This window comes from Pleurodeles waltl, chromosome 2_2 (assembly GCF_031143425.1).
Source record: "Pleurodeles waltl isolate 20211129_DDA chromosome 2_2, aPleWal1.hap1.20221129, whole genome shotgun sequence".
NCBI lineage: Eukaryota > Metazoa > Chordata > Amphibia > Caudata > Salamandridae > Pleurodeles > Pleurodeles waltl.
The window spans coordinates 587,011,052-587,036,465 of NC_090439.1; the positions used below are offsets into that span (position 1 = coordinate 587,011,052).

General features: G+C 43.0%; 1 protein-coding gene across 6 annotated transcripts in view; it reads left to right on the forward strand.

The window, feature by feature from the left end:
* MAPRE2 (microtubule associated protein RP/EB family member 2) overlaps nt 1–25,414 on the forward strand; it is a 663,286-nt gene that overhangs the window by 460,795 nt on the left and 177,077 nt on the right. Inside the window, exon 1 of one of the 6 annotated variants that reach the window (XM_069220127.1) lies at nt 24,226–24,247. The exons of the other annotated variants lie outside the window; for them this stretch is intronic. The gene's annotated coding sequence lies outside the window, so the exon portion shown is untranslated. Of the gene's footprint in view, nt 1–24,225; nt 24,248–25,414 lie in introns of those variants that run through there. 6 annotated transcript variants of the gene reach the window in all.

Sequence of the window (25,414 nt, forward strand, 5' to 3'; positions counted from 1 at the left end):
GAGCAGAATTCTGTCACTCACACTGAAGCCAGCTGATAGATAGAATTTTAATAAAAACTGTCTTGGTTAACGTCAGGCCTAATTAAGGGTGCAATTCTTAAAGAAAGTCACAAAAGTACACCCATTGTATATGCCCTTGCATTCCTGCAGATTTATGGCTTTCATAAATTACCAAGAATTTACAGAAGTAGGCCAGGAAATTGTACTCCTAGAAAATATTTGTGAGCTGCATTTTAGCAAGAGCAAATATATATGCATAGATCTGCCCATGCAAATATCTGTTGAGCATTTACAAGTTCGCTTTCTTCAAAACACGTTTTTCCTAACTCTGGAAGAATTTTCATTTCTGCTCTTGTCAGGAAAAAAATTCCAACCGTTCTCTCTATGGGATGAAATCAGAGAAGAGCTGGTGAACACCTCTAAAACATGCAAGTTAGTAGGTTTGCACAGACTGAAAAGGGCATTACATCCCTGGAACTATTGCTCACTGGTACCTCCAGCTCCAGTATGTGATCTTTCAGAAGGTGGCAAAAGAAGGAAATTGCTTATATTCAAGCCATACTATAGTATGGACCCTGGCATAAACAGAGAAGCTGTTAGCAGCTATTCTATGCTATCAGCTATGTTAATTGCTGCCATAAATTGTCGCCACACTAATTGGCACCAAAGGGACAAGTGGATTTTTTACAGGACAAGTAGATTTATGTCACAGCCTGTCCGATGGACAAGTAGATATTTTGTTAAATTCAACACCCCTGCCCGATATACTGGAATAGGTTACCTCTTTATACAAAAATGTGTCAGGACCACTCTAAATTTTACAAATTACTTAAGACAGTTCCATTGTTATCGTTGGGTCTGGGATTCCTGCTCCGCTCCAAGATACCTCCTTCAGGGAGGATTCATGTGTGCAATACATTTTACTAGCATAACGTAACTGGGGATGAAGAGGGGTGCTGGTGTTAGAATTAGGAGATGGCATCAATTGCAGACTGTGATGGGAGATGGGGTACATTAGTTAAAGTAAGATCAAGAGGAGCTAAGAAGAAATAAATAGAGGATCAAAGGTTTGTATGATAGCTATAGAAAGGAGGCAGCCTTTCAAGTGAGTCCCTCAACCACATGTTACACAGTGCCAAGATGTTACTTGAACAATGTCTTTTCAGCTTTTTGTTGAAGCGGAACATATGTGAACCTGTGCATATGGATTGTGACGGCAATCCACACTCTTGCAGCATAATAGACTCTTATATTCATGATCCCCGACCTTTAAAAGGCCATTTTAGATCAAAACTACCCATCAGATGAACCCTCGCATGTACCTGAGAAAATGTTTGATTTTGGTTAAACTGACCATTAACAAGTATTACTCTTTGGTGCCATCTTTTTTAGGTTTATTCTGCGTTCTACTATGGCTAACATCATGGCATCATTTAGTCACCAATTATGACCAAAAATGCTCCGGACTGTGACATACTGTCAGGATCATAACCAGTACTGTGCTGTACTGCAATATTGAGGACATTTGAGCATGCCAGTGATTTTGATCATTTGATTTCAGGCTACACATAAAAAATTAATATAACTGAGACAGATATCATAGTGATAAAGGCTAGTCGAAATTTGGCAGCATTTTAAATAAAAATTACAACAGCAACAAACCTGAAGGCATCAGCACCTTTCTTGATTGAGTAGAGAGGACCTTTCAAATAACGGGCTCTTTCCCTCATTTCCGAACGAGACATAGGAACTCTTGCAGTGGATGCAAGTGGACATTTATTACATTTACCTACTACTTTTTAATCAGCAAATGTAATAAACGGCAGTCAATAAATGTAATAAATAACTACTGAAACAAAGCCCGATCTACCTTCAGGAAGAAGACTTTTGTTATTTGTTGGGGGAAGAGGGTCCCGGCAGTACTGTGAACCTCTTCCATTATGCCTACTAGGGCCGCATTCAATAGATCTTACTGCCACTGTCTGTAGGCAAAATCCCCTTGTGGACCACACTAAAATCTAACAGTGGGGCTAGAGCTTACTTATTACTTACCATTTGTTGTTTTTTGGGGCCTAGGGCCCACCTATTACTTACCATTGGTTGACTTTTTTATCGCTCTCATTTGCTTGCTTCCGATTCAGTGGTTTACATTCCTTTTCTGTATGCCCCTCCCCTGGAGCATATCCCTTTTACCATACTTTTGATAGAATTACTTGTATTCTTCTGCAGCACACGTTTGGGGGAATACTTCGTTCTTTTTCATTTAACACTCCCTGAGAATACATGTGTTTTCTGGCTCTCTCCTTTGTGGACCACCCCCCCTAACTTCAGTGCTCTTAGTGTTGCTCCCCATGCCTCCAAGCTTATCTGTATAAGCACAGCACTGGGTATAATGTTGGCAGGGAATGACTAAAGCGCAGATTCTAAAGGATGTTTTGTTTTATCTCCTACATTGCACATGTTGCACTTAAGCTCACGACGTGGCACACAAATGCTTTTATGATGCTGGGAGAAGGGCTTACTGTTGCATTCACTGAGCTAGTGTTTGAGTCATCAATTTACTTAACATGAACAAAAAAGAGCTTTATCTTCTTCTCCATGGGACCCCCAAATCTGCTCCCTGAACAACTGTAAAGGACCAAATGGCCTGGAGCATGTTTCAGTTCTGAGTCCTGTGGAAAGTTAATTAGACCCTGGCAAGATTTTTCCTTTAAATTCCAGCAGAGCCTTTTACTTTTTAAATAATGTTCAGTTTCCTAAGTGAAAAGTATTTGAAAAAGTAAAGCAGGACAATTATAAAGATTTCAAATATGAAATTCAATATTCAGTTTTGAAAAATCCTAATATATGTGATTATACATTTCCCCACTATTTTGAAAAGGTTTTAGGCAAGGTCAGTAGATTGCCATTCACATAATAAAGGTGAGGTCCATTGGCTTTGCTAGTGTTTGTTTTTCCAGTGTGGCCCAGTCACGGTTTAAAAGCTGCCTTGTTAACGAATCCTTGGATAGAAAGAAAGTGTGGGAACTTTGCAGTGGGTAGTATATGCTACGTAGGCCAACACTCATTAATAGTATGATCTACTGGCAAGCCACTGGAACCATTTAGCGAAGGTATCAAGTGAAAAAGTGATAACAAGTGCGGTTTCACCTTCCCCACAAGGAGCAGTGTGTAATGCCAAATTAAACTGCAACATCTTTGTTTCCTGTTTTCTTGCAGTAAAGAAGGACTTTATAACCTTTTCTGTTCTTCTTTTGACTGGTAAAGAATCGGGCTTTTACATCCTCAGTTATCTGATTCGTTGTTGTTGCTAGGTATCTCTAACAATACTTTGTGCTTCTTACATCACTATCGAGTTTTCACAGTATACTTGCTATTTTGCAGCTATTTTCTAAATGCAATCCATTGATGGTTGACTTCAAGATATAAGTTATTTGTACTAAGTAACCCCCCTTTACTGGTGATCCCCACCAGGGAGAGGACATCTTTGTCCACAGTACTTAGGAATCAGCTGCACTGGTTGAAAAGACTCTGAGGTGATCATGGTGCACAAAATAGACTGATCTTGCTGAGCTTTCATGTCTAGGAGAGAGGTAGGCATCCGCAGCACCACTGTACTTCATCATGTCCATGAAGCAATGGTTGCCAACAGCGCAACCTAAGCTTTAAACTACTTGGCACCTGAATAGGCAGAGGATAGCCAGGGGGATTCAAGATGCCTGTTTCAATTAAAGCCATGTCAGTGCTGTGCCAGTGACTTGGGCAGATTGGAGAGATTAGGCTGTCGGTCAGAGTAAAGTATAGCCCCTTACACCAGGGGAATGTAAGGAATAAACAGGAAATTCAGCATACCCTGTCACCCACTTCAAGCTTATAAAGTTACTAATTACTTCTACATCTCCCTTTCTGACTTGGTAGTCACAGCCTGTGGTACATTAAGCTCCGCTGCCTTTCTCTTTTCCATGAAGGATAATCATTTTATGGCCTTTGATATGTGACCTACGATGGTCTACGTCTCCGTTTTTGCACACCTAAGAAGGCTGTCTTAGCCTGACACCACACGTCCTCCGGATGGGAGCCATGGACATGTCTATTAAAGTTCTTCTTTAAAGAGACTGGCCTATTTCAGGTTTCTTTCCATATAGCACCAAGCAGAGGCAGATAGGTGGGGCCTGTCCTTTGAAGGTGCATTCTTTCAGTTACAGAAGCAAATTACATACTTGCACTAGAGTACTATTCTGCCAACTTTGCCAAGCTGCATCCTCTCCATTTGCCCCATTTTGGAAAGGGGGCAGAGCTTAGTAAATGGCAACTTGCACATGTTGTTGCAGAATCGCATTTTAACAATTGTACGGTGCCTAGCGCATTTCCTGGGATAGTGATACAACCATAGCTTCACTAAGGGCCTGATTTATATTTTGGCGGATGGGATGCTCCATCACAAACAGGACGGATATCCCATCCTCGATATTATAAGTGCATTATATCCAATTAAACTTGTAATGAGGAAAACAGAATTATCTGTCACATTTGTGGCGGAGTATCCTGTCCACCAAAATATAAATCAAGCTCTTATCCTGGAAGTGATAATATGGTTGCTGTTCAAGGGCAAATAGGATCTAAGCCTAATACATTCATATGTTCAGGGTCAGCTAACTTCCGAGGCAGTCGAGCACATTCTTCCACCAAACAAGAGGTAGGATTGCTCTCAAGATACAAAGGCAGAACATGAAGACCTGAGACAGCAGTACAGTCGTGCAGTAAAGGGGCATTATAGGAATGGGTGTTTTTTTAATACATTTTTGTACTGAGGAAAATGGTCATAATCACACAAAATAATAGATCAAAAGTGTATCATTGTCTCTTGTTGGCTTTATGTAATACTGATCTTTTTAGTAGATCGCCAAGCGACATAGCTTGTCCTTCATCTTTCCCCATGTGAGTTGCTTCTTGTCATTCTACACAAGTATTTGTACCGACGAAGCACACTCGTGGTTGGGTTACCAAGCTCCTTAACTGATAATTATTGGTCTCTCTATGAACAGTGCACAACATCTATGCACATATAAAACCAGAGGCACGGTGACATGTGACCTTCACTGGCCCTGTTCCACTGATTGAGCATCTGTGACCACAATGTGGCATACAAACAACTTGTTGCGGTGTATCATGCTCCAGTGGGTATGGGCGTCCATATGGCTACTTTTTGTTGCATGTATTTCTCTCAGAGTACTTTGTGCCCTGCCACCAGAGAGCACATTTAAAGATCTAGTGTGTCTGGTACGATCATCAATATGAGGAACTGTACATATTGGGTAGGCACCTAGTCTTCTCCCTGGTTAACATTCGATGGCTTTCCAAGTACATTTGGTCATTACTTGCTTGCCTATTTGTGGTCTTTCAGTCATTCTCTTACTGAGTGACATTAGGTGGATCTGTGTAGCTCAGTAGTTTGCTCTCTAGAGGCATGGTTCTCTGGGGTCGAGACATGCCACAGCCATTGACTTCTGGGCTTGGTATCCTGCTCTAGTTCTCAGATTACTAACCCAGTGACGACACAGAGTTTAATTTCTTACACTACTGCAAAGACATACAGGACTTCCTCAGGGTGAAGTGATGGGCTAAATATGTCTCAGTTTAGGAGGGGAAATATTTTCAAAGTTTTAGCATTGTTAGTTTTTCTGATGTGTTTGATGCCTCCCTGCTGAACCCATCAGATGCACATGACCTTCAAGTCTAGTTGTGAAAAACAGTAACGGTGGCTCTATTCAGATCACTTATGAAATATCGTTCTAGGTACAAGAATCCTGTAATGTCAGCAGGAGACACAATTGTGATAGAGGGTGGCGATGTGGCTTAAAGCACAATTGTTGACTTTAGATGGTTACCACCTTGGTTCTAATCAGTACGATACATTGTGTGATTCTGGGCAAGTGATGTTATCTCACTGTATGCCTCAGCTTGTAAGTATGTGTTATCTAAATATGTGTACAGTGTGCTGTTCAGCATTGTCTCAAACACCTTTTCACCTGCAAATCACACTGTGCCTCTTGGTTCAGCCCCCACCCAATTGGGTGGGGAGATGGTTGGAGCATGGGCCTTCGTGGAGGCCACCCCCAGGGAGCAGAACCCAGACTTAGCAAGGATAGAGAGGGGCAGATAAGGCAGGCAGGGAAGTACTGGTTAGGAACGGGGACATGTGGTCCAGCCCAGTTGTAAATTTAGCTAGTGGGGTGGAGGGTGTTTAACTGCAGGCGCCTGGCACGGGCCCTCTTTCTCCTGGGGATTCGTCGGAGGACACCTACCCTCAGAGAAGGCAGAGATTGAGTACGCTAGGGGATAACTGTCGCAGAGGCATAGTAGACTTGCAAGAGGTCCTTTTGGTGGGCCTGGCAGGTTGCTGAAGGGGTACGGGCCACAAACAGATGACAGCTAGGACCCTGGGGGGTACGGGCAGGTTACCACAATGGGCTTGTGTGTTGAACCTGGAGGAAACAGTCAAGGGCAGAGCTTGTGGCACGGAAGAAGTTGGTGTAGAGGTAATTGGCAGAGAATGGTAGAGACCTTCACCCAGGATATCAATTCATTTGTGGGCTAGAAGCTGACCCTTACTGTGAATGAAATGAATAGTGACACCGGTAGTGAAAGGTCACCCGGTGGGCTGGAAGCAGATGCTTGCCCGAAAGAAGGCGTGGTTGTGCCAGAAGTGAAAGGTCACTCAGCTGGGTTGGAAGCAGACGCTAACCCGGAAGTAATTGAGTGGCCGCACCGAAGTGAAAGGTCTCCCGGTGGGGTCTGGGAGCAGGCGCTTGTCCTGAAGGTTACAGGCAAGGTGATAGGGCATCTGGGCAGACTGGCCAACACTGAATGTAGGGCCCAGGGCTTGGGAGGCCCATGGAAAAGAATGGCGCTAGCTTGGAATAAAATTAAAATGGTGGTTGAAGGATCGCTTGTAAGTTGAATAATTGCCTAATAAACTGTGGCCTCAATTCTTCCATAAAAGAGAAATTGGTATTTTCTGAGTTTTTGGGATCCGGTTAGGCGACCAGGTGAAGGGTGCCGCCGCTGTGCTTTATGTATTCTAATCTGTTGCACTCCTGGACTCACGGTGATTGGATCCCTCTTTGCGGGGATGTTTTTGAACCAGAGTATGTTGTTGTAGTCAAAAGCACAATTAATCACAACCATCTGGATGCTGGACGGAGTTCCTGGGAGGCAGGAAGAGTGTCTGTCTGTCCATGTTCCCCATTCTCAATAATTCAAGCCACGTTGGGTAGTTGATTGATTCATGAACTAGAGGTCCCCGCACATGAAACCGAACCAGGCCCGCGCAGACCCGCTCTTTGAGCTGTTAGTTAAACGGAGCCTCAGTGACACACTGCAGTTACTTTCACATGACAGTTTAATTTCAAATCTCCCATGCTGCTACATTTAGCTCCTGGCTGCAGGAAGGGCTGGCTGCTTAAGGTTTGAAAGTGGAAGCAGGCATCGGAGCCTCGAATTAGAAGAGCTCGCTTTTCAAAACGGAAACGGGCTACACAGCGCTAAACATGACACCACCGGAAAGAAGTGACGGCGCCCGAGTGATGGGGGAGCATGACGGAATCATTGCAGGGCCCGGCGTGTGCAGGGCGGAGGCTGAAGCCACCTGAGCGCGGTTACGCGTCGAAGCGTCCGACTCGTTAAATATGCGAAGCAGCTGTTCTGTGCGTCTCCGCAGCAGAGATGTGTTAGACTAGAAGACAAAACACTGCGGCCACGCCGCTGCGCGAACCTCCGCGGGTGCTGTCACGCACACAAAATAATGTTCAGAGGATGAACTCACCCCTATTTGCTTGCCGTTGAATGTGTTCTTTTTTCTTTATGCTAGGAGCGTTTGTGCAGAGCTTACTGCCGTATGTACAGCCCTGCAGCACTTTGGTGCCGGGGCGCTCTTTCTGCCTCCGAGGTAGTCCTTAACAGGTTTGGAAGAGATTAGTTGGCATTACACTTGCATGGTTTTGGTACTGCTTAGAGGTGAGTCACATGGAAGAGTGGCAGGCAAGTTTAGACTAGACAAGTGTAATTTTTAGTGATGGTCAATATATGGGCTAGTAACCGGTTAGTCCTTCTTATGGATCTATGTGGGGTAGTACGTGTGTAGATGTGTGTGCCAACGGACCTTCCTGTTTGTTTTGTTTTGTTCTGCCAGGGTGTGCGGTTGTCAATTGTTCGACTTGGGTGACATTTATGTTTTGAAGTATCTATGCCAGTTACGTGGATTGAGTACAATGCTATCAGCATGCTGGTATGGGAATTTAAGTGACTTCTTCTGGATGGTTGGGATGTAGATTGGGGAGATGACGAGGGATGTGGTGCCAAATACTTCTCCAGCTATTTGCCTTCGAGCTTTGGTGTGCGGATTATTTTGTCAGGAGAGCTGTTTAATGTCTGCTATTGGTGTAGCTTGAAGTATGTGTTTAACTTGCTATGTGTGTGCCGTTCAGGTGGCAAAAACGTAGTCTACTGTAGGACTATGATGTGTGCTCAATGGATCAGGCCTAGTTTCGATGGAGTCCTGTTGGGGTGACATAGAAGTTCTCGCTATTAAGATCTGTTGGGGGTATGGTTGTCTGTGAGAATTATTAGGAGAAGCAATATAGTCTTTAGAGGCACAGAAATTCAGATCCAAGAGCAATCATTTGGGTTGACCCGAGACAATAAGTAAACACCCAGACATTGTTTTCACTCCCTGTGACCAGGGAACATTCCAAGCAAGGAAACCCAACATTCAGGAGCTACCTTTTGGGCAGGGATTGCCGGAAACCGTTACCCACCTAAAGTACACTGTTCTGTACCCGTTGTCTCCATCTCTAGTAAGGCATCAGTGAGCATTTAGGAAGGCTAGGTGGTGGCTGGAAGCCTGGGATGAAACGCTGCATCTATAGAGTGTATGGGTGTGGGCTTTAGGGTCCTTCTAGGACATAACATGGTCGATAGGAGTTGTAAAAGGCTGTCACCTTTAAGATGCCTGGGAGATGAAGGATGTACCAATCTTCTTGCAAGGGCTGGTCTGTGGTACACCTGATCTGAGTGGTCAGTCAGCATCAAGCGAATAGGGGAGAAGGGATCAAAAAAGAATGGGGTGACGGGAGGAGCGGATAAGGAGCAGACAGGAGAAAAGCAGAGATGAGGGGTCATACTAGAAGGAGTGAAAGAGCAGGAAGAGGATAGAAAAGGGAGGCAGGAGCAGTACAAGGAGCGTAAGGATGAAGGAGAAAGTGGTTCATTTACACGTAACCTGCCATATGTTCCTCAATGATACTTCCCTAAATGGTGACAAGTGGCATGTACAAATATAAACTCTATCAGACTGTGCAGGCGGCACACTTAGTGTTTGCCTTCCCCCAACACATGCATATGTCAAACAATTACCAACCAAGCGCAGCTAGAAAGTTCGTTCTAAAACAGGTGGAGGGCATTCACTCCATCCACCTCCGTGTTTGTCTGTTCCTCTTTTCCTGACTTCTATTCTATCAGGCCTGTGCTATTTCAGTAGATTTTTCATAAATGCTAGTCTTCCTTCCATTGACTTTAGGATCCCAAAGAGATAATTGATCTTGGTCCTTCTTTTTTTGTTGAACGGGTGTCACAGGCATGTAGTGCAACCAAATACGAAATAAATGTGTAGCAAGCACACAGATACCATTTTTTTTTTTATTAATCAGACAGTCTGGCTATAACTAGCTCCCCTCTAGTCTTTGATAAGGTTTTTAATCTGCTGAACCCAGTTTCGAACATATGTTTCTCTCCTTGCTGACTTTCAAACATGCGCATGACAGCAGTGGGGCCCTTGAGAGGTCTTGGCAAAGCCTACGTCTAGGCTCACCTTTACGAGACCACCCCGTTAACACATCCAACAATATTTATTTCAAATCAGAGTCTTTGGTCACATCACTTCCCCTAGCCCTGCGCTTGGGATTTAAAGTCCGGACGTGAGTGGGCTATTTACGTAGCACTAACAGCGAAGAAGAGTTCATCTAGTTGCTGTTGAGTTAACTTATTGTTGGGATAGAATTGAAAGTGCTGGTCAGGCAGAGAGAAGAATCGCCAGGTGTGTCTAGGCACCCGCACACTGTGCCAGCTAGTTTAGTGGTCTCTGCTGGAGATGCCAGGAGTATGGTTTCCAGTCTTTGTCTCATCTTCACCATTTATATATCTTGAATCTTGTTCAGCACTATATATGCCCACAGCCTAATGCTGTTTTTTCACACACAAGTTTTTAAAAAACGAAGTGGAGCCATGTGCAGTGGAAAGAGACCCACATTTGTTTATTTGGTTATGTACTGTGTCTGAATCCTAGAGTCGGGTTGACTTTAGGGAGGGTAGTTGGTGATCCGCCTGGTTTAGATGAATTGTTCTGACTTGAAATGTTTGCAGTAGTAGAGACGAAACATTTAAATATGTGTGTAGTTCACTGATTGATCTGTAGAACAGGACATCAGATTCATTAAAACTCTTTCCCCTTCTCTTGCACTGCATATTTTTGCCATCCTTTTCTCTTCTGTTCTCTGTCTTTTTTCCTCCTCCCCGTGTGCACGGTGGTTGTGCTGTGACAAGTGTAGGTGAATGATCATCACTGAGCGTATGGTTTTGTAAAGAGGTGCTGTAGAGTGTGCAAAGGCAGCGTGTGCTTGGCTCAGTGAGAGCAAAGACCACTGCCACAGGTTAATGAAAACTCCTTTCCATGCAGTTCAACCTTATGCGGTATTTTGATAAGTTCTGCACTTAAACCATTTGCTCATCAGAGTTCCCTTGATTAGGTGTATCTCTATTTGCTGTCTCACGGCATATGTGAAGACACAGGAAGCCATCTAATGTCTACTTGCCTCAGCAAAGGTTTGGTTATATTGGGGTGATTTCTTTGCCTCCATGATCGCAACTACTGTCCCCATTTGATGTGATTGGCAGCTCCTTATCCCAGTGTAGTAGCTCCTCTGGGCTATTGCAAGTACTGTGTCCAAGCTCATTCGATCACTCACAGGAACTTAACAGAGATCCAGGCACATGTATGTCAAGGACAGCTGCTTGTGTATATGTTAACCTACGTTGTTTTCTTTTAGGTCTGTCGTCAGCCAAGACTTTTTGAATTTACAGTGTCTACCCTTTTAGAAGGAGCACGCTCACATTCAAAGTAATTTCCTTTGGTGCCAGGAACTACTGAGGCAATGGGTGTTTTTTAAGATATGCTTACTTTTAACCAATATATTTTTTTTTTAATTAACAAGCATCCTGCAGCTTTCCCAACAATATAGTTCTGAAAAAATGACCAAGCAAAACGAGCATAGACAAAGCCAAAAGGCTGGTAGCCAAGAGCAGACCAACAGGCTTTGCCACTGCTTCTTTTTAAATGAGATTAGAACGTAGTGACCGCTGGCTGCACATCCATGTCTGGAGATTTTATTAAACAACTGAACTAGCTCAAAAGGAGGCACTGACCTGTGGATGACAGATAGATGTCTGCAGTGAGTAGATCAAACTCCTGTGGTATCTCACTGTATTGTTTTCATTCTGTTTATTCATTCCCTTGTCTCTTGTTCCTGTCCGTCTTTTTAAGCTCTGGTTCATATTTGTTTGTACTTTGTCCTTTCAGCCTTTTCCTTTAGTCTTTGTTTTTCGATGATTGTATGCTTCTTTATTCTTTTTTGCTCTCATTATTGCTCTTATTATTTTCTATTTCACTTGTCTGTTTTCCTTTTGTTCCGAGTTGTATATGCCCTTTCATCTATCAAGGACTGTGTTTGTTGTTTGCTGTGTTCCTACTTTTCGTGTTGTATTCTTTTGCTACACATTTTCAATTATTTTAATCGTTTTTTTCTAATTTCATGCTTCTCGTTCCTATTTTTAACACTGTTTACTTTTTAGCTGCTCTCCCCTGTGCCTTCCTTCCTGTGCCCTCCGTTAGCCATCTTTGTTCTCACCTTTTCTCTCTTCTTTGGTACTACGTGTGCACAGAGTGTACTGGTAACGTGACACCTGGAGGTGAATGACCTTCACCGAGCAGTTCATTTTGTAAAGAGGTGCTGCACAGTGCGCAGCACCAGCATATTAATGTCTCAGCAACAACTATAGTATGAAGGCGAGTGCCTCAAGGTTAGCGGTCAAAGTATAATAAAAAAAGTATAGAAAGTGTGATGCTGCATGCATAAACAAATGTTGTTACTCACTGGGAAATGCACTGTATAGTACATTATGAAACCTATTAGTTAATGCACTACAGAGGTCTGTGTGGAACAAGAGAGCCACAGAATCAAGGGCTTGATTTAGAAATTGGCAGACAGGTTACTTTGTCACAACAGTGACAGACATCCTGTCCACCAATATCTAAATCCAAAAGGCCATAATGAGATTTAAATTTCAGTGTATGGGATATCAGTCACCGTTGTGACGGAGTAATTTGTCTGCCAATATCTAAATCAGGCCTTAAGTCTTGGTTGGTGCAGTGGAGAAAAGTGACATGTATTTCTAGTGCTACGAGGTCACAGCCTGTGATAGAAAGTAGGGTGAATATGTAAATCATCATTTTATTTTAAACTTACATTGCGCACAGTATAAGATAGATTGCTGCAAAATGTTTAGGATAAAATAGTGCTTCCAAAGTATAGATTTTAGTAATATCAAGAGTGTATGTAGTGCTTTTTTTTTTTTTTTTTTACATTGCTGTCCCTTCAACACCTAAACCTCCAGGTGTACTAAGTGTTCTATTAATACATATACAATTAAAAACATGCCCTTCAAAGCCCAGTTGTTAACTATTTGCACTCCCACTCAAAAAGAAAACATCTTTGTCATCACAAAGCTTTCAATGATTGGTCAGCTAAAGCCAGCTCAGCTGCAAACCATCCTTTACATTTGCAGATTAACTGATGATGCACATTTGCATTTTCTTCAGGCAAGCAGGCACCCAGGCAGATAGGCTTATTTAGCTATCTGGCCGGCTTCGGTTTTGGTTTCACAGCACAGAACCCTCAGTGAATGACATTTCTGCTGAAGTATTTCAGCTACTGGAATTAACTGTCCCCGGACAGTTGTCTTTCTTATAAAAAGTAGAGTAACGGTGTTCCATAAATCCTAAAAGTATGCCGATCCCCACCCACTTTGACCACTGCCCAAGGAACAGACTTACCTGACAAACAGGAGTTTGGACGAGCTTGGCCTTCTCTATAATTATTGCGCTATGTAAATCCAGTGACACACATTTTGCAGATAGAGCACTGCTATAGAAAAATGTGAAAGAAGTTAAACGGTAAACCTGCCTCAGGATCTCACCACCCTACCTATTGAGTAAGATTTGTTGTTTGATTTATAGTTGCTGTTTTAGATATGACATTTCATGATGATTGCATCATTCAAGGCAAACATATTGTGTGGCTTAAGAGACTTTGGCTCAGCCACCTTCAACCATTGGCTTCTTTGGCTTTGAAACCAGTGGGATGAGATATTGTCAATCATAACTTAGATCAGGCCAGAGGAACATTTTAGGCACACCTTTTTTCGAGTGACTGGGTATATCCTTCTGCCGCCAATGAAATACATGAGGGACAATTGTATGCCTGAAAATTACATTCTGTCATCACACATTTAGGGCTTGGTGTACTCATTCACAAACCAGGGATGTACAGCTTGCACACCGACTGCTTTGTAAATGTGAGTGCTATGTACTAATGGGTCACATCGAAAATGATACATTTGCAAAATAACCTGTCCAATGAATACTAAATAGGAAGGTCACGTTTTAAAGCCTCCTGGTATTGGCTGCAAATGCAGGGAGGGAGGGCTTCAAGGGACAGCTGGCCTTCGTCTGTGTATTTGTACTGAGAAACAGTAAAAAAAATTCTTTAAAAAAATAGCGCCTGTCCACTAATTGGAGTAGAGCTGCTTCAAAAATAAAACAATCATGTTTGAGAGGCCAAAGGGAAGAACAGGCAGTGGAATGTTAAACCTCTGCCTAATCGCCGCAGGACATGTCACGATTCCCAAACGAGAATCTGTCCAATGAGATTAGCTTCCCTTTTACAGATCAGATACCACCCCTTTGCAGGGTAGGTATCTGATCAATGGTTTGCAACTGAAATTGTGGTCACAAGCAGTTGATACATTCCTTTTTGAATCACAGGTAGAAGGGTTGCCTTTTTTATGCCCCCTCCTATTTCTGATTTGAAGATGGTCACAATAGTCTTTTTGCTAATCAGAAAGACCTTTGCGACTGGTAAAAGGGCTTTAGCAAATAGTAAAATGATATTTTTGTTTACAGACCCTATGTTTTTGCAAACTGCGGGTTTTACGACTACAGGATACATTTCTACACACAGGCGTTAAATCTGTATTTCACCCATGCTATTAGACACAAGCAATCCTTTTTTCTGTTTTGTGCTGCATCTGACATGTTTTATTGCTTTTGTGGGTGCTCAGCTGCAAGCATCAAATCTATCAGCTTTGCCAATGCTTGTTTCAAGAGGTGCCTAGATTTTAATATGAAAGTAAATTTCGTGTAAGATGTGTCATTTTTGAAAGGCTATTGCCCTTAGAATGATGTCATTCCCACCCAACTGGCGCCTACAATATTTTTGCTTGTTTTACTAATGGTACTAAATGTTCATGGCTGGCTGTTGGGAGAGGTCCACGTGGGTCAGCGGGCGTGCACATCCACCACATGCTGACCACATCTTCATTTGTTGAACGTGATTTTCCCCCTACCACCACCAAAGACTCCGAAGTTTATTTTATTTGGATCATTACTCCCGCAGATCTTTTAACCATTCATCACGGCTAATTAAGTGAGACAATATGGCAGTTTTTTGCCTCCAGACAATCTCAATCTTAAGATCTCAAGAAAAGCCTCAGGAGTTTGAAAGCAGCCTGTGGTTTCCCCGAGATGAGTACAACTACATTAGGGGCATAAGTTTGTGATGACTGAGGTCAAACCAAAAACACATTTCAAACTTTTTTCACAATGCAAGGCTTCGTTTGTGTCTTCTTTAATAAGTACTTTTATTTAGGTCCCCGTTTTCCTAGCCACAAAACAAGTGATAAAACAGTAAAGCAAAGAATGAAAGCAGGTCTGGGGCATCTTTGTACATGCTGTCAGAGACTGAAACTGGGGTGTGTGTCTACAGATTGGCTTCAGAGGTGCTCACATGTGCAGCCGGTTTCTCATGGTTTGTTCTATTGGCTACTGGGAATGTAGAGTTCATCTCCAGGTTTGCTTTTTTCCTGCTCTCTGCTTATTGTTTTCTTTCAAATGCATATTCTGTGTATTAAGAATTGACAGAAACAGTGTAGTTTCTTTGTAGAACAGGTTACAGTGATACTATCACAAGACATCCTATCCGTCGAAAAACTCTCAGATCCTTTAGTTAATGGAAACAATTTCACTGGTCGTTCTCCCAATTTTGGGAAGCAAAATTCAATTCTGCTGCGACCTCGTAATCCCTTCTGCGCCTACGAGTTATGATTTTTGATGTTTCATGAGTCTGCTCGGGAGTGGATGCAATGGGTTTCACGATTGCTCAGGTTCGAGCTATTAGCATTGTAAATTCCTAACTGAGCTTTTTGGCATATAAATTGAAAATGAAAAGTAAAACAGTTGACATAAGCAAGCCAATTCAAAGCACCACAGCCGCAATGAGCTTGAGCATGAAGGAGAGACACAAAAGAAAAAAAAAGTTCCCTTGCAGTCAAACATATCGGCAAACATGCAATTATCCATGGAACAGGGTCGATGGCCAAGGCGGTAACAAAACTGTCCCAAGGAGGGAAAACGTAAGGCATTTACCAATGATAACAAAAGATTTTTGAAAGTCAAGTGATAGTGATGAGCATGGTTAAAAGCCCACAGATAGATTACAATTTGTCAGAGCGCTTGTGCTCGACCTGAAAAGGGCCACTTTTTTTCCACAGTATGGAGCAGATTCTGCATACTAAACTTTTCTTAACCATAGGAATCTCTTTATTCTGTTTTTCATCTTCTGTCACAACATTATGTTTCCCTTCTGTGCCAATAGGCCTGGCCTCTGAATGATCATTCCTTACCTGTCATTGATGAGTTTAGGCACCTAGTAAGTCATCATACAAACACTGTCACCAAGCTTTGCACTTGTGCATCCATCTACTGACTCATTCTTGCATTCACCCTCTGACACAACTGCAGCAAAACGCTCAAATTCCACGAGAGATGCAAGATAAATTACAAGAATACAGGTATAAAAAAGAAAATATGCTGTTGTCTGAACACAATGAGCATGTGCCTGCAATAACAAACCTAATAATAGCAGCGGTTGTCCATCTTGCGGTGGTATGCTACATAGACTATTATTTTAAAGTTCTAGCTTGGCCACCACATTTGAACCAACATGTTTTCCGCCTTGGAGTGGCAAAACAATAATATACTATAGATAGTAGCATTCACTAATGGACGCCTGGTTTAGAAGAAGTATCCACAACATAGGCAAATTGGGCCTTGGCCCAGGGCCACAGCCATTCAGGGGCCTCCAGTTAGAGTAGCCCTGTTCTGCAGAGTCTTGCCCTAACAACCTTTTATCATTCTTAAACAGATTGTTTTAAATACCCTTTTTCCTTCAATTTATTTTCAATGTGGGTGATGTAGTGGAGTCTATTGCAGACGTTTTACAGGGAAATTATTATGTTTTACAACAACATCCATTACAAATCTTTTACCTTGAAAAAGGACCTCACATATAGGAAATGATAAGGGTCACAAATATTATTTGCAAATAATATTAGTTAGCTGCTGCTGTAGTATAATATTGAAAACACGTCACTATCCCACAATATTAGATATGAACACACTTAAAATTCGGAGCAGTGTGCCTGTGCCCAGGGCATGAAAGAGCTGAAATTGGATCATAAATTCAAAGCTGTTCTGAACAGGGGCCACAAATTACACTTGGCCCAGGTCCCCCGAAATTCTTAAAATGTCCCTGCAGAGGAGGGCTGACCCAAAGGCCCTTTACATATCTATATGGACATATATCTATTGATGTATGTATCATTTTATGATTGTTTTTATTAGAGGAACCTTTCAGACTGCTAAGCATGCCTTCCTGCCATAATTAGAGATCCCCAATAGGAAGTTGGGAATCTTTGTGCCTTCAGCAGATTTGCAGCTACATTGGCTCTTGTGAAGGCTGAGGCTCAGCTGTCAGAAATGCAGTGCTTCCCAAACAATAAATTGAGCAATGGGACCATACATTTGGTTGGGCAAGAGTACAGCTAATTTACACCAGTACTACACCTCTACCAAATTGTAAATATCCTCATATGTATACTTTACCTTGAATTAGATTACAGAAATGGATTACTATTGATTGCTTATCTCTTTAATAGGTAAGATTATGTCTTACTTTACTGTGTGTAAGCGTGTGGAAGGTTACTCAGATTACTCTATTCTATATCCAGTTTACTAAATTTCCTTCAATATTTTAACATTCATTTTACCGTGTACTACATTACAAAAGCATATTCTACGCTGCAGTTTTTACAGGAAGATATTACTCAGAATATGTTCAAAACTTCAAGATTTGGGGATTGACGAAAATTAGCCCGGCGCTTCTGCCTAGAATATTAACCCTGCAGTGAGCCATATAAACTAAAAATCATATTAGTAGGTGTCATTCAATCCAAATCAAATCACAACACGACTGTATGGAGGATGTCCTACTCCAAAGTTTCTTTATAAAAATTGATTCATATATCCCTTCTGGTAATATTGATGCCCTACAATATCCAAACACCTTTCAACACAAAACCAGCCAGCACGAGTTTCAAGGTAGTTCTCTGTGTCAAGGCTGAAAAATGAAATTAAAAACATCTATTAGAACACATAGTCAATAGTAATCATACAAGCTTCATGTATATACATATCCAACAATAATTGATAAATAATGATATTCTGATTTCTTAAGGAAAGCTTGATCTCAAATTATGATATCTTGTTAGAGAGCCTAAATCTAGTTGATTTTGTCTTCTGGTATGCCAGTTTCCAATAAGTTAAGTCATACAATTGTTTTAATATACATCATCCGTCATCTGTTGTTACTTTGTTGCAGTAGTGTAAGAGTTTAAGGATTTTTTGTAGAAGAGAGAGCTGCAGGCCGATTCCCTTGACCACTGTGTTCATTTTGGGCATAAGGGAGATCTCAGCATCAAAGATAACTCCTTAGTTGCTTATTTTTAGTGCAGTGGTGGGTAGTGCTTGATTGTGACTTATGTTGGGTTATGAGAGCAATGGATTCCACCTATCAGGATGCCAGAGGGAGAACAGTAAGGAAAACGGGATGATAAATTGAGGGTTGGGACTGTGCCTAAGGGTGCAGGAGGAGGGAGAGGAGAGATTGTACATATTTCTAGGGCATTTCGATGTAGAGAGTAGGATCATGTGGGTGGCTGAAGGGATTTATTTTATGTATTTATTTTTGGGAACTTGTGGATTGCAAGCGTTCTCTATGAGGTATCATGGTGTTATAGGCAAACTGCTATTTGAATTACAGAAAAACAAACTAAGGCCTGAAAGACGACATCAACATTGCTAAATTGACCTCACAAAAAGCCATGTTTTCAATATTTTTCTAAATCTGAGTAGACAGGCTTGAGTTCGTAAAGATATATATAAAACATGCAAGTGTTTGGCAGCCACAACAGAGGCTCTGCTGTGCCCATACGATATTAACACCTAAATGTTGATACCCTATCCGGCCTGCCGCCTCAGTCGCAGTGTGTGCCTAGGAAAGTAGTGCACAACTCTTCTAGGTAAAAGATTCTGTTTTCAGTCATACGTGGCTTCATGCACCAAGCGGTAGGCTTGAACATAATCTTTTGTCTGGACAGCTAATGCAGGGATGTAATGGCCGCAAAAATAAGGTCCTTTCCCTTTAGATTAAGAATCGGTGAGCTGCCTCATTCTGAGCCACGTGCAGTTGTTACATGTTCTTACGGAGAGTCAAGATGAATGTCGTACTGTGGTCTAGGCCCCAAAGAGTGTTGCCAAAGAAAGGTGCTTGTTTAGGTGAAGAAGAAACGATGGAGGTAACTGGAATGCAGATTTGAGAACTCAATTGAACAAGATCACATACAGTATTGGTTGTGGCACTCTCTTGTTGCTCTGTGTGTAGTGGTCCCCAAAGGGGTCGAATAACGAAGCTGCCTTTTGGCCACCACTGTGAACCCAATATTTAATTGTCTAAAAAAGCATTCTCCCTGAAAAAGCATTAACATAAGCAGCATGCCCTGTGCTTGTAATTGTTGCCCTGTGTGTGATTCTAGAAGGAGAACACTCTGATTCTGTGCATTGCATTAGATTACTGGAAATTATGTTGATTAGTATACACTTCAGTGAAATGTGCAAGTAGGTTTCTTCGAGTGTTAGACATTGTATAAGGTTACAATTGGTGGCAACTAATATTACTACACTCTTAAACGTGATTACAGGACATTCTGATAATGTTACTCTTCACGTACAACACAAAGCTGTTGATCTGTTTACTGTACAGTTTACTAATTTCCAGAAGAATACTTGTATTCGTTTTTCTGGTTTACCCTGCATTGGCTTTCCAAATAAATTATACTACACCATTTTATTTAAATAGATTACTCTAATTACTCCAGCCTGTGTTAGGTGGCAGAAAGTTCAGTGACACACAGCACTGGTACAGCATTGTGACCTTCCTCATACATACACGGCCGTAATCCTGTATATGAATATATGTCAGAACAACGCAAGCTGGAACCACGCTTGCGTGATCAACGTGGTCAGAACAACGACCGGATTGTTACCACTAATGCCTTTACTACGAATGCCTTAACAACGTTTTTTTGTTGTAAAGGCATTCCTGGTAAAGACATGCGTAAAATGGCATGCATGGTTTCAGCATGTGACCCCTCTAACCCCCCCACCCCGCCCTTAAAACTACCCCCAGCTCGCCCCTAAAACCTAAACTACCCCAACCCCCCACCACTGCCCCTAAAACTACCCCGAACCCCCACACCCACCCCTAAAACTACCCAGCCCCCACCCCTAAAACCTAAAACTATCCCAACCCCCACCCCTACCCCTAAAACCTAAACTACCCCCACCCCGCCCCTAAAACTGCCCTGACCCCCCTTCCCTAAATCCTAAAACTATTGAGACCCCCATGCCCGCCCCTAAAAACTAAAACTACCCTGACCTACACCCCTGAAACTACTGCGAACCCCCCACACCGCTCTCCTAAAATCTAAAAGTACCCCGACCCTCCCACCCTCGCCCCTAAAACTACCCCACCCCTAAACCTAACCCCAAACTCCCACCCGCCCCTAAAACTACCTTGATGCCCTTACCCTACCCCTAAAACTACCGTAACCCCCCACACCTGCCCCGAAAAACTAAAACTGCCCTGACCCCACCCCTAAAACTACCCTGAACCCCCACCCCTAAGACCTAAACTACCCCAACCCCCACCCCTAAAACTACTGTGACCTCCCACCCTGCCCCTAAAACCGAAAATTACCCCGACTCCCCACCCCTGCCCCTAAAATTACTCCAACTCTACAACCCTCCCCTAAAACTAGCCCGACCCCCCTCCCTGCCCCTAAAACCTAAACTACCCCAAGCCCCCTCACCTAAAACTACCCCAACCCACGCCCATAAAACTACTGCGACCCCTCCACCCTGCCCCTAAAACCTAAAATTACCCCGACCCCCCACCCTCGTCCCTAAAAACCTAAAACTACCCACCCCTAAAACCCAAACGACCCCACCCCTAAAACTACTTCAACCCCCACCCGCCCCTAAAACTACCCCAACCCTCGCTCCTAAAACTAATGCGACCCTCCACCCCACCCCACCCCTAAAACCTAAAAGTACCCTGACCCCCCACCCTCGCCCCTAAAAACCTAAAAGTAACCCTGACCCCGCCCCTAAAACCTAAACTACCCCAACCCTCCACCCCGCCCCTAAAATTCCCTCAACTCCCCACCCCCGCCCCTAAAGCCTAAAATGACCCCCCACACCTAAAAAGTAAAATTATCCCCCGCCCCTCAAACTACCCCCAACCCTACCCCAAGCCCCACTTACCTGACCACATCCTCTCTGATCCCAAGTCTGTTTTCCTCTGCCTTAAGCACACATGTTCGTTGTTCAGACATGCGTGGTTAAGGCAGAGGAAAACAGGGTCGTTGTTCAGGAAATCGTTGTTCCGCTTTCGTGGACAACGCACCTTGATGTTCCCGCGTCATTCTTCAGGCTGCTTCCTCTGTATAGTGATGATCACTTAGGGCTCTGACAACCAATCTGCAACTTTCTTTCATATACGCAGCATTGCCGAAGCCATGGCAGTTTCTCCCACAACCAAATCATATGCAGCAGTAGAGCAAACCCCTTCCACACAACACATGCAGCAACAGTGGAGATCTCCCTCATGCACAGCAAACATGCAGCACAGGTAACGTTTGGGAAATGTCCCCTTATGCACATGGCGCAGATACAGCAGGAACCCTGCAAGAAGCCTTTTTCTTCTGGCTCTGCACACGTAGTAGACTACAAGGCAGAAAATGATAACTAACTTTTCACACAGCTTGGAACCACAAAGATACTAAAGGGCTAGGCGGCCAGACCAAAAACCAGGTACTAACTGACAGGCTCCAGGTCTTTTTTTTTATATACTTACTCGCTTAGTTTGTCTGTGGATACCGTTCACATTATGGGCCTCATTACAAGTTTGGCGGAGGGGATTACTCTGTCATATCCCATGGAACTTGTAAAACGGCGGACGGGATATCCGTCACGTTAATGACGGAGTAGTCCCCTCCACCAAACTCATAATGCGGCCTTATATTTCTATCACTAAAACATTTACTAATGTTTGTAGGAATAATGGAAACCTCTTACCCTTTCTGACCCCTGTCAGCAAGAATGTGGTATTATCCTAGAAAGTGAAGGGCGACAGCAGCAGTATTTAATGAAAAGAACTACTATTGAGGTGGGTGTTTAATGCATTAATTCACGCTAGTAAATGTACTTTAATGCGTAATGAGAGTGTCCTTTTAACACCCCAAGACCAATGCAGCATGATGCTGTAATTAAATGTTGAGGTGCAAATGCACAGGAGACTCTGCCGCCATGCCCTAGGTCCTGTGCATGTAATACCACTGTAGGTATTTTCTCTTGTGCAGCGCTGCACTAAACATGACAAGCATTGGCCAACCTGTAAGGTTAGGCTTGCAATTTGAGTCCTGATTAAAATAGTTTTAAAAGCCTACAGTAGTGAAAAATTGATTGATTTCTATGTGATGCATCTCAAGATATAAAGACTTTGATGTGCTATGAATAATTGCTCTTCTGAGATGTGGAAACGTCCCTCATGCACCCCAAAAAAAACACTCCATAGGAGGCTGAATGATACACCAAAACCTGATAACATGAGGTGAGGTGGTATTTTTTTTTCCTCTTGGCAGAGCCAGGGATTACTTTATATATATTTTAAAAACGTGCAACAGTAGATCTTGCTACACTGTAGACTTTAAAAAGGATCCGCTGTCTTTTAGCACATTTATATATCCAGGAATTAAATTGTGTGGCTTGTTCCCATTGGTTCTTGCATGTAACTGGGAAATCTTTTCATGCAGACAGTGTAGAATACTTTACTGATTGCAACAATACGTTACTTCTGAAGTAGGAAATGGTTCCATGTTTTCTACCTTAGAGTTGACTCCTAGAGGGGGAGGTCCTTAGCGGTGACTGTTCTGAAAATAGGCCGTGGGGGTGTACCCCAGGATAGGAAGTCTCCACAGGCGATTGGCATGGTAGGCGAGCCAGGAGGTGGCTGCTGTAGTGGGAGGTCGCTAGTCACGGTGCCTACTGTAGGAGATCTCAATGTGTTACTTTGACTTTGACGCTGTAGCAGGCCTCCAGTAGTAAGTGCTGTAGTGCAGAGTTCTCAGGGAGAAACATAAAGGTGGGTTTATTCCTGGGGAATCAGTTAAGGCAGTGGTTCCCAACCTGTAGTCCGGGGACCCCTGGTGATCCGTGAAGCTGAGTTAAGGGGTTGGTGGGGTTTCAGTTAAGGGGTTGATACTGTGGACAATTTGAATCAGTGCTTTAAATGGGCCAGCAGGTCAGGTACTGAGTACCAGTACTTCTCAGAAGCAAGCTGGCACTCTAGCATTGAGTACCTGCACTTCTGTGATTCCATTTCAGGCCCCTAGTTGAGGAATCCTACTTGGTATGTAGATGTTCCCTTGTGTCACCAAAAGACTGCGGGAGGAAGGATTCCGACAAAGATGGTGCACTCGAGATGGTTCCCATTACTAACGGATCTCCTGCCAGAGGACGCGGGCACTTTCATGCTGTGCGCAGGACCGGCTAGACACAGTCGTATGAATGTATTCACAGTTATTGGACATGTCTTCGCTTGTATCGCTCCTAGTTTCCTCTTGCTCGAATCCCCTGCTCAGTTTCCACATAAATACACGATCTGCAGTCACATAACTCGGTGTACCATGTGACTGATTTCCTTAGTCCGCCGCAGTCTGACGTTGCGCACTTGAGAGTACAGGTTGTCTGTAAATCTCAAGGTCAGCGGTCAAATACATCTGCTTTTTTTAAAGCGAGGTACAAAAGTCGTCCCTTTCGTAGCACCCCGCCTCTTGCTGGCTGGTCCTCTTCTGTACCCCGAGAGTCATAAACACCGCGAGCATGTGTGGCAGGAAACAGAAGGCGCGCATTACACTTGATAATAATTTAAACTAGCCAGTGTTTTTTTTTTATTTTCAAGCTCCGAGTCCCTGTTGATGTGCAGACAGAGTAGAAACGATATGAAAGGAGCGCGGTTTATGAACTGGCTGCACCCTGGAGCCATGCTTGCTCCCCGGGGAGCGCCATGATTTCAGAGGCGGAGATGAAGCTCTCGCTGGTCCCCGCGCCCGCCGGGCTTTGTTAGCAAACACTGCAGCCGGGAGCCACGCGCCCGATTCTTTCGTGTTTGCTGCTGCGGGTCCGTGGCCGGGTGGCCCGGCTCCTTCGGTGCCCCGTGGCGCCATTCTCTCCCCACGTCACGCACTGCCTGGATGTCGACAGACTAACGTAAAGGGAGTGGTCTGTAGGTTCGAGCCGTGCACTTCCTGCGGGGCATTGGGACATCGCACACCCCTGCAGGGCAGAGGGCCCTCCCTGTCGTGTGAGACTGGCTGCAGACTCCAACACCAGCCATCTGAAGTAAGTTGCACGGCACTCGTATTGTTAGGCAGTTACTCTTTTGGTGATGAACATTTTAAGGGCCCCTCGTCATTGTTTTGCAGTGAGATTATACCACTAAACATGAGGGCACTTCTGCAGTGACACTGCATCCAGAACGGCAGGCGCCCTTGGAGCTTAAACTAGTAAGTCACCGAAGAGTGCATGGATGATGCTGTAGCTGCCAATGCCAGAAGTCCCTTTTCCATCTTGTGGGCGTGTACAGCCTTATATTTATTTTGATATTTTATTTATAAAGTGACACCTCTAGGGTAACTATCAATTACCCGTAGAGGTCGACACAAATCCTTGGACTCAGGAGTGTGATAACATCCCAGCAATCAACATAAACAATATCAAATCAAATAAACATCACTTTCAGTTTTTGCGTTAGTAATTTATACGCACCATGACCTATGTGGCCATGAATCACCACACCGTTTAAAAAAAAGTTCAAACATTTATTGCCCAAGTGATAAACATATAAGAATAGCACAGGCTGACCAAACCTTCGAAAGAATCTTAACCTAGTTAGAATATTTATCATTAAACATTCAAGTACCACCTTGCTGAATAACAACAATAGCAGTTGAATGATAGACATAGAATACATTTAGTTATTTTAGATGAATTATTTACAGTCAGATTATACAGAACAATCACATTTAGATTTTGGCACCCTTAACTATTGATATGATTCAATAAGCATGTTTGGACTTCATGCAAAAATAAAAGAAGACAAAAATTAATTTGAAAAACATCTGACTGTGGAGCTAACCAAAAATAGCGGTTGGATTTTCTAAAGAGAGAAAAACATACAAATCTGCAAGAAAAACAAATGCACATTTGGTTATACCTCTCCTAAATGAATCCTCAAGCAGCAATGTCTTCATCGATGGAGCATCTGGCCTTCATTGTACAGCATCAGTATTATGAATGGGGAGAACAGTTAAGTAAAATTTGGGCCTATTGTATCTCAACTGACAGAATCATAGACAAAGAGCTAAGACATCTAAATAGTACTGAAGTTAAATGGAATTTGACTTACATCATCTAAAACTTTGCTATATTAAAATCCTAGAAAGTAACTAGCTAAGTTTCTATTTGACAGACTTTGGGGTGGTTTAGTTTAGAACCAATTAGAATGAT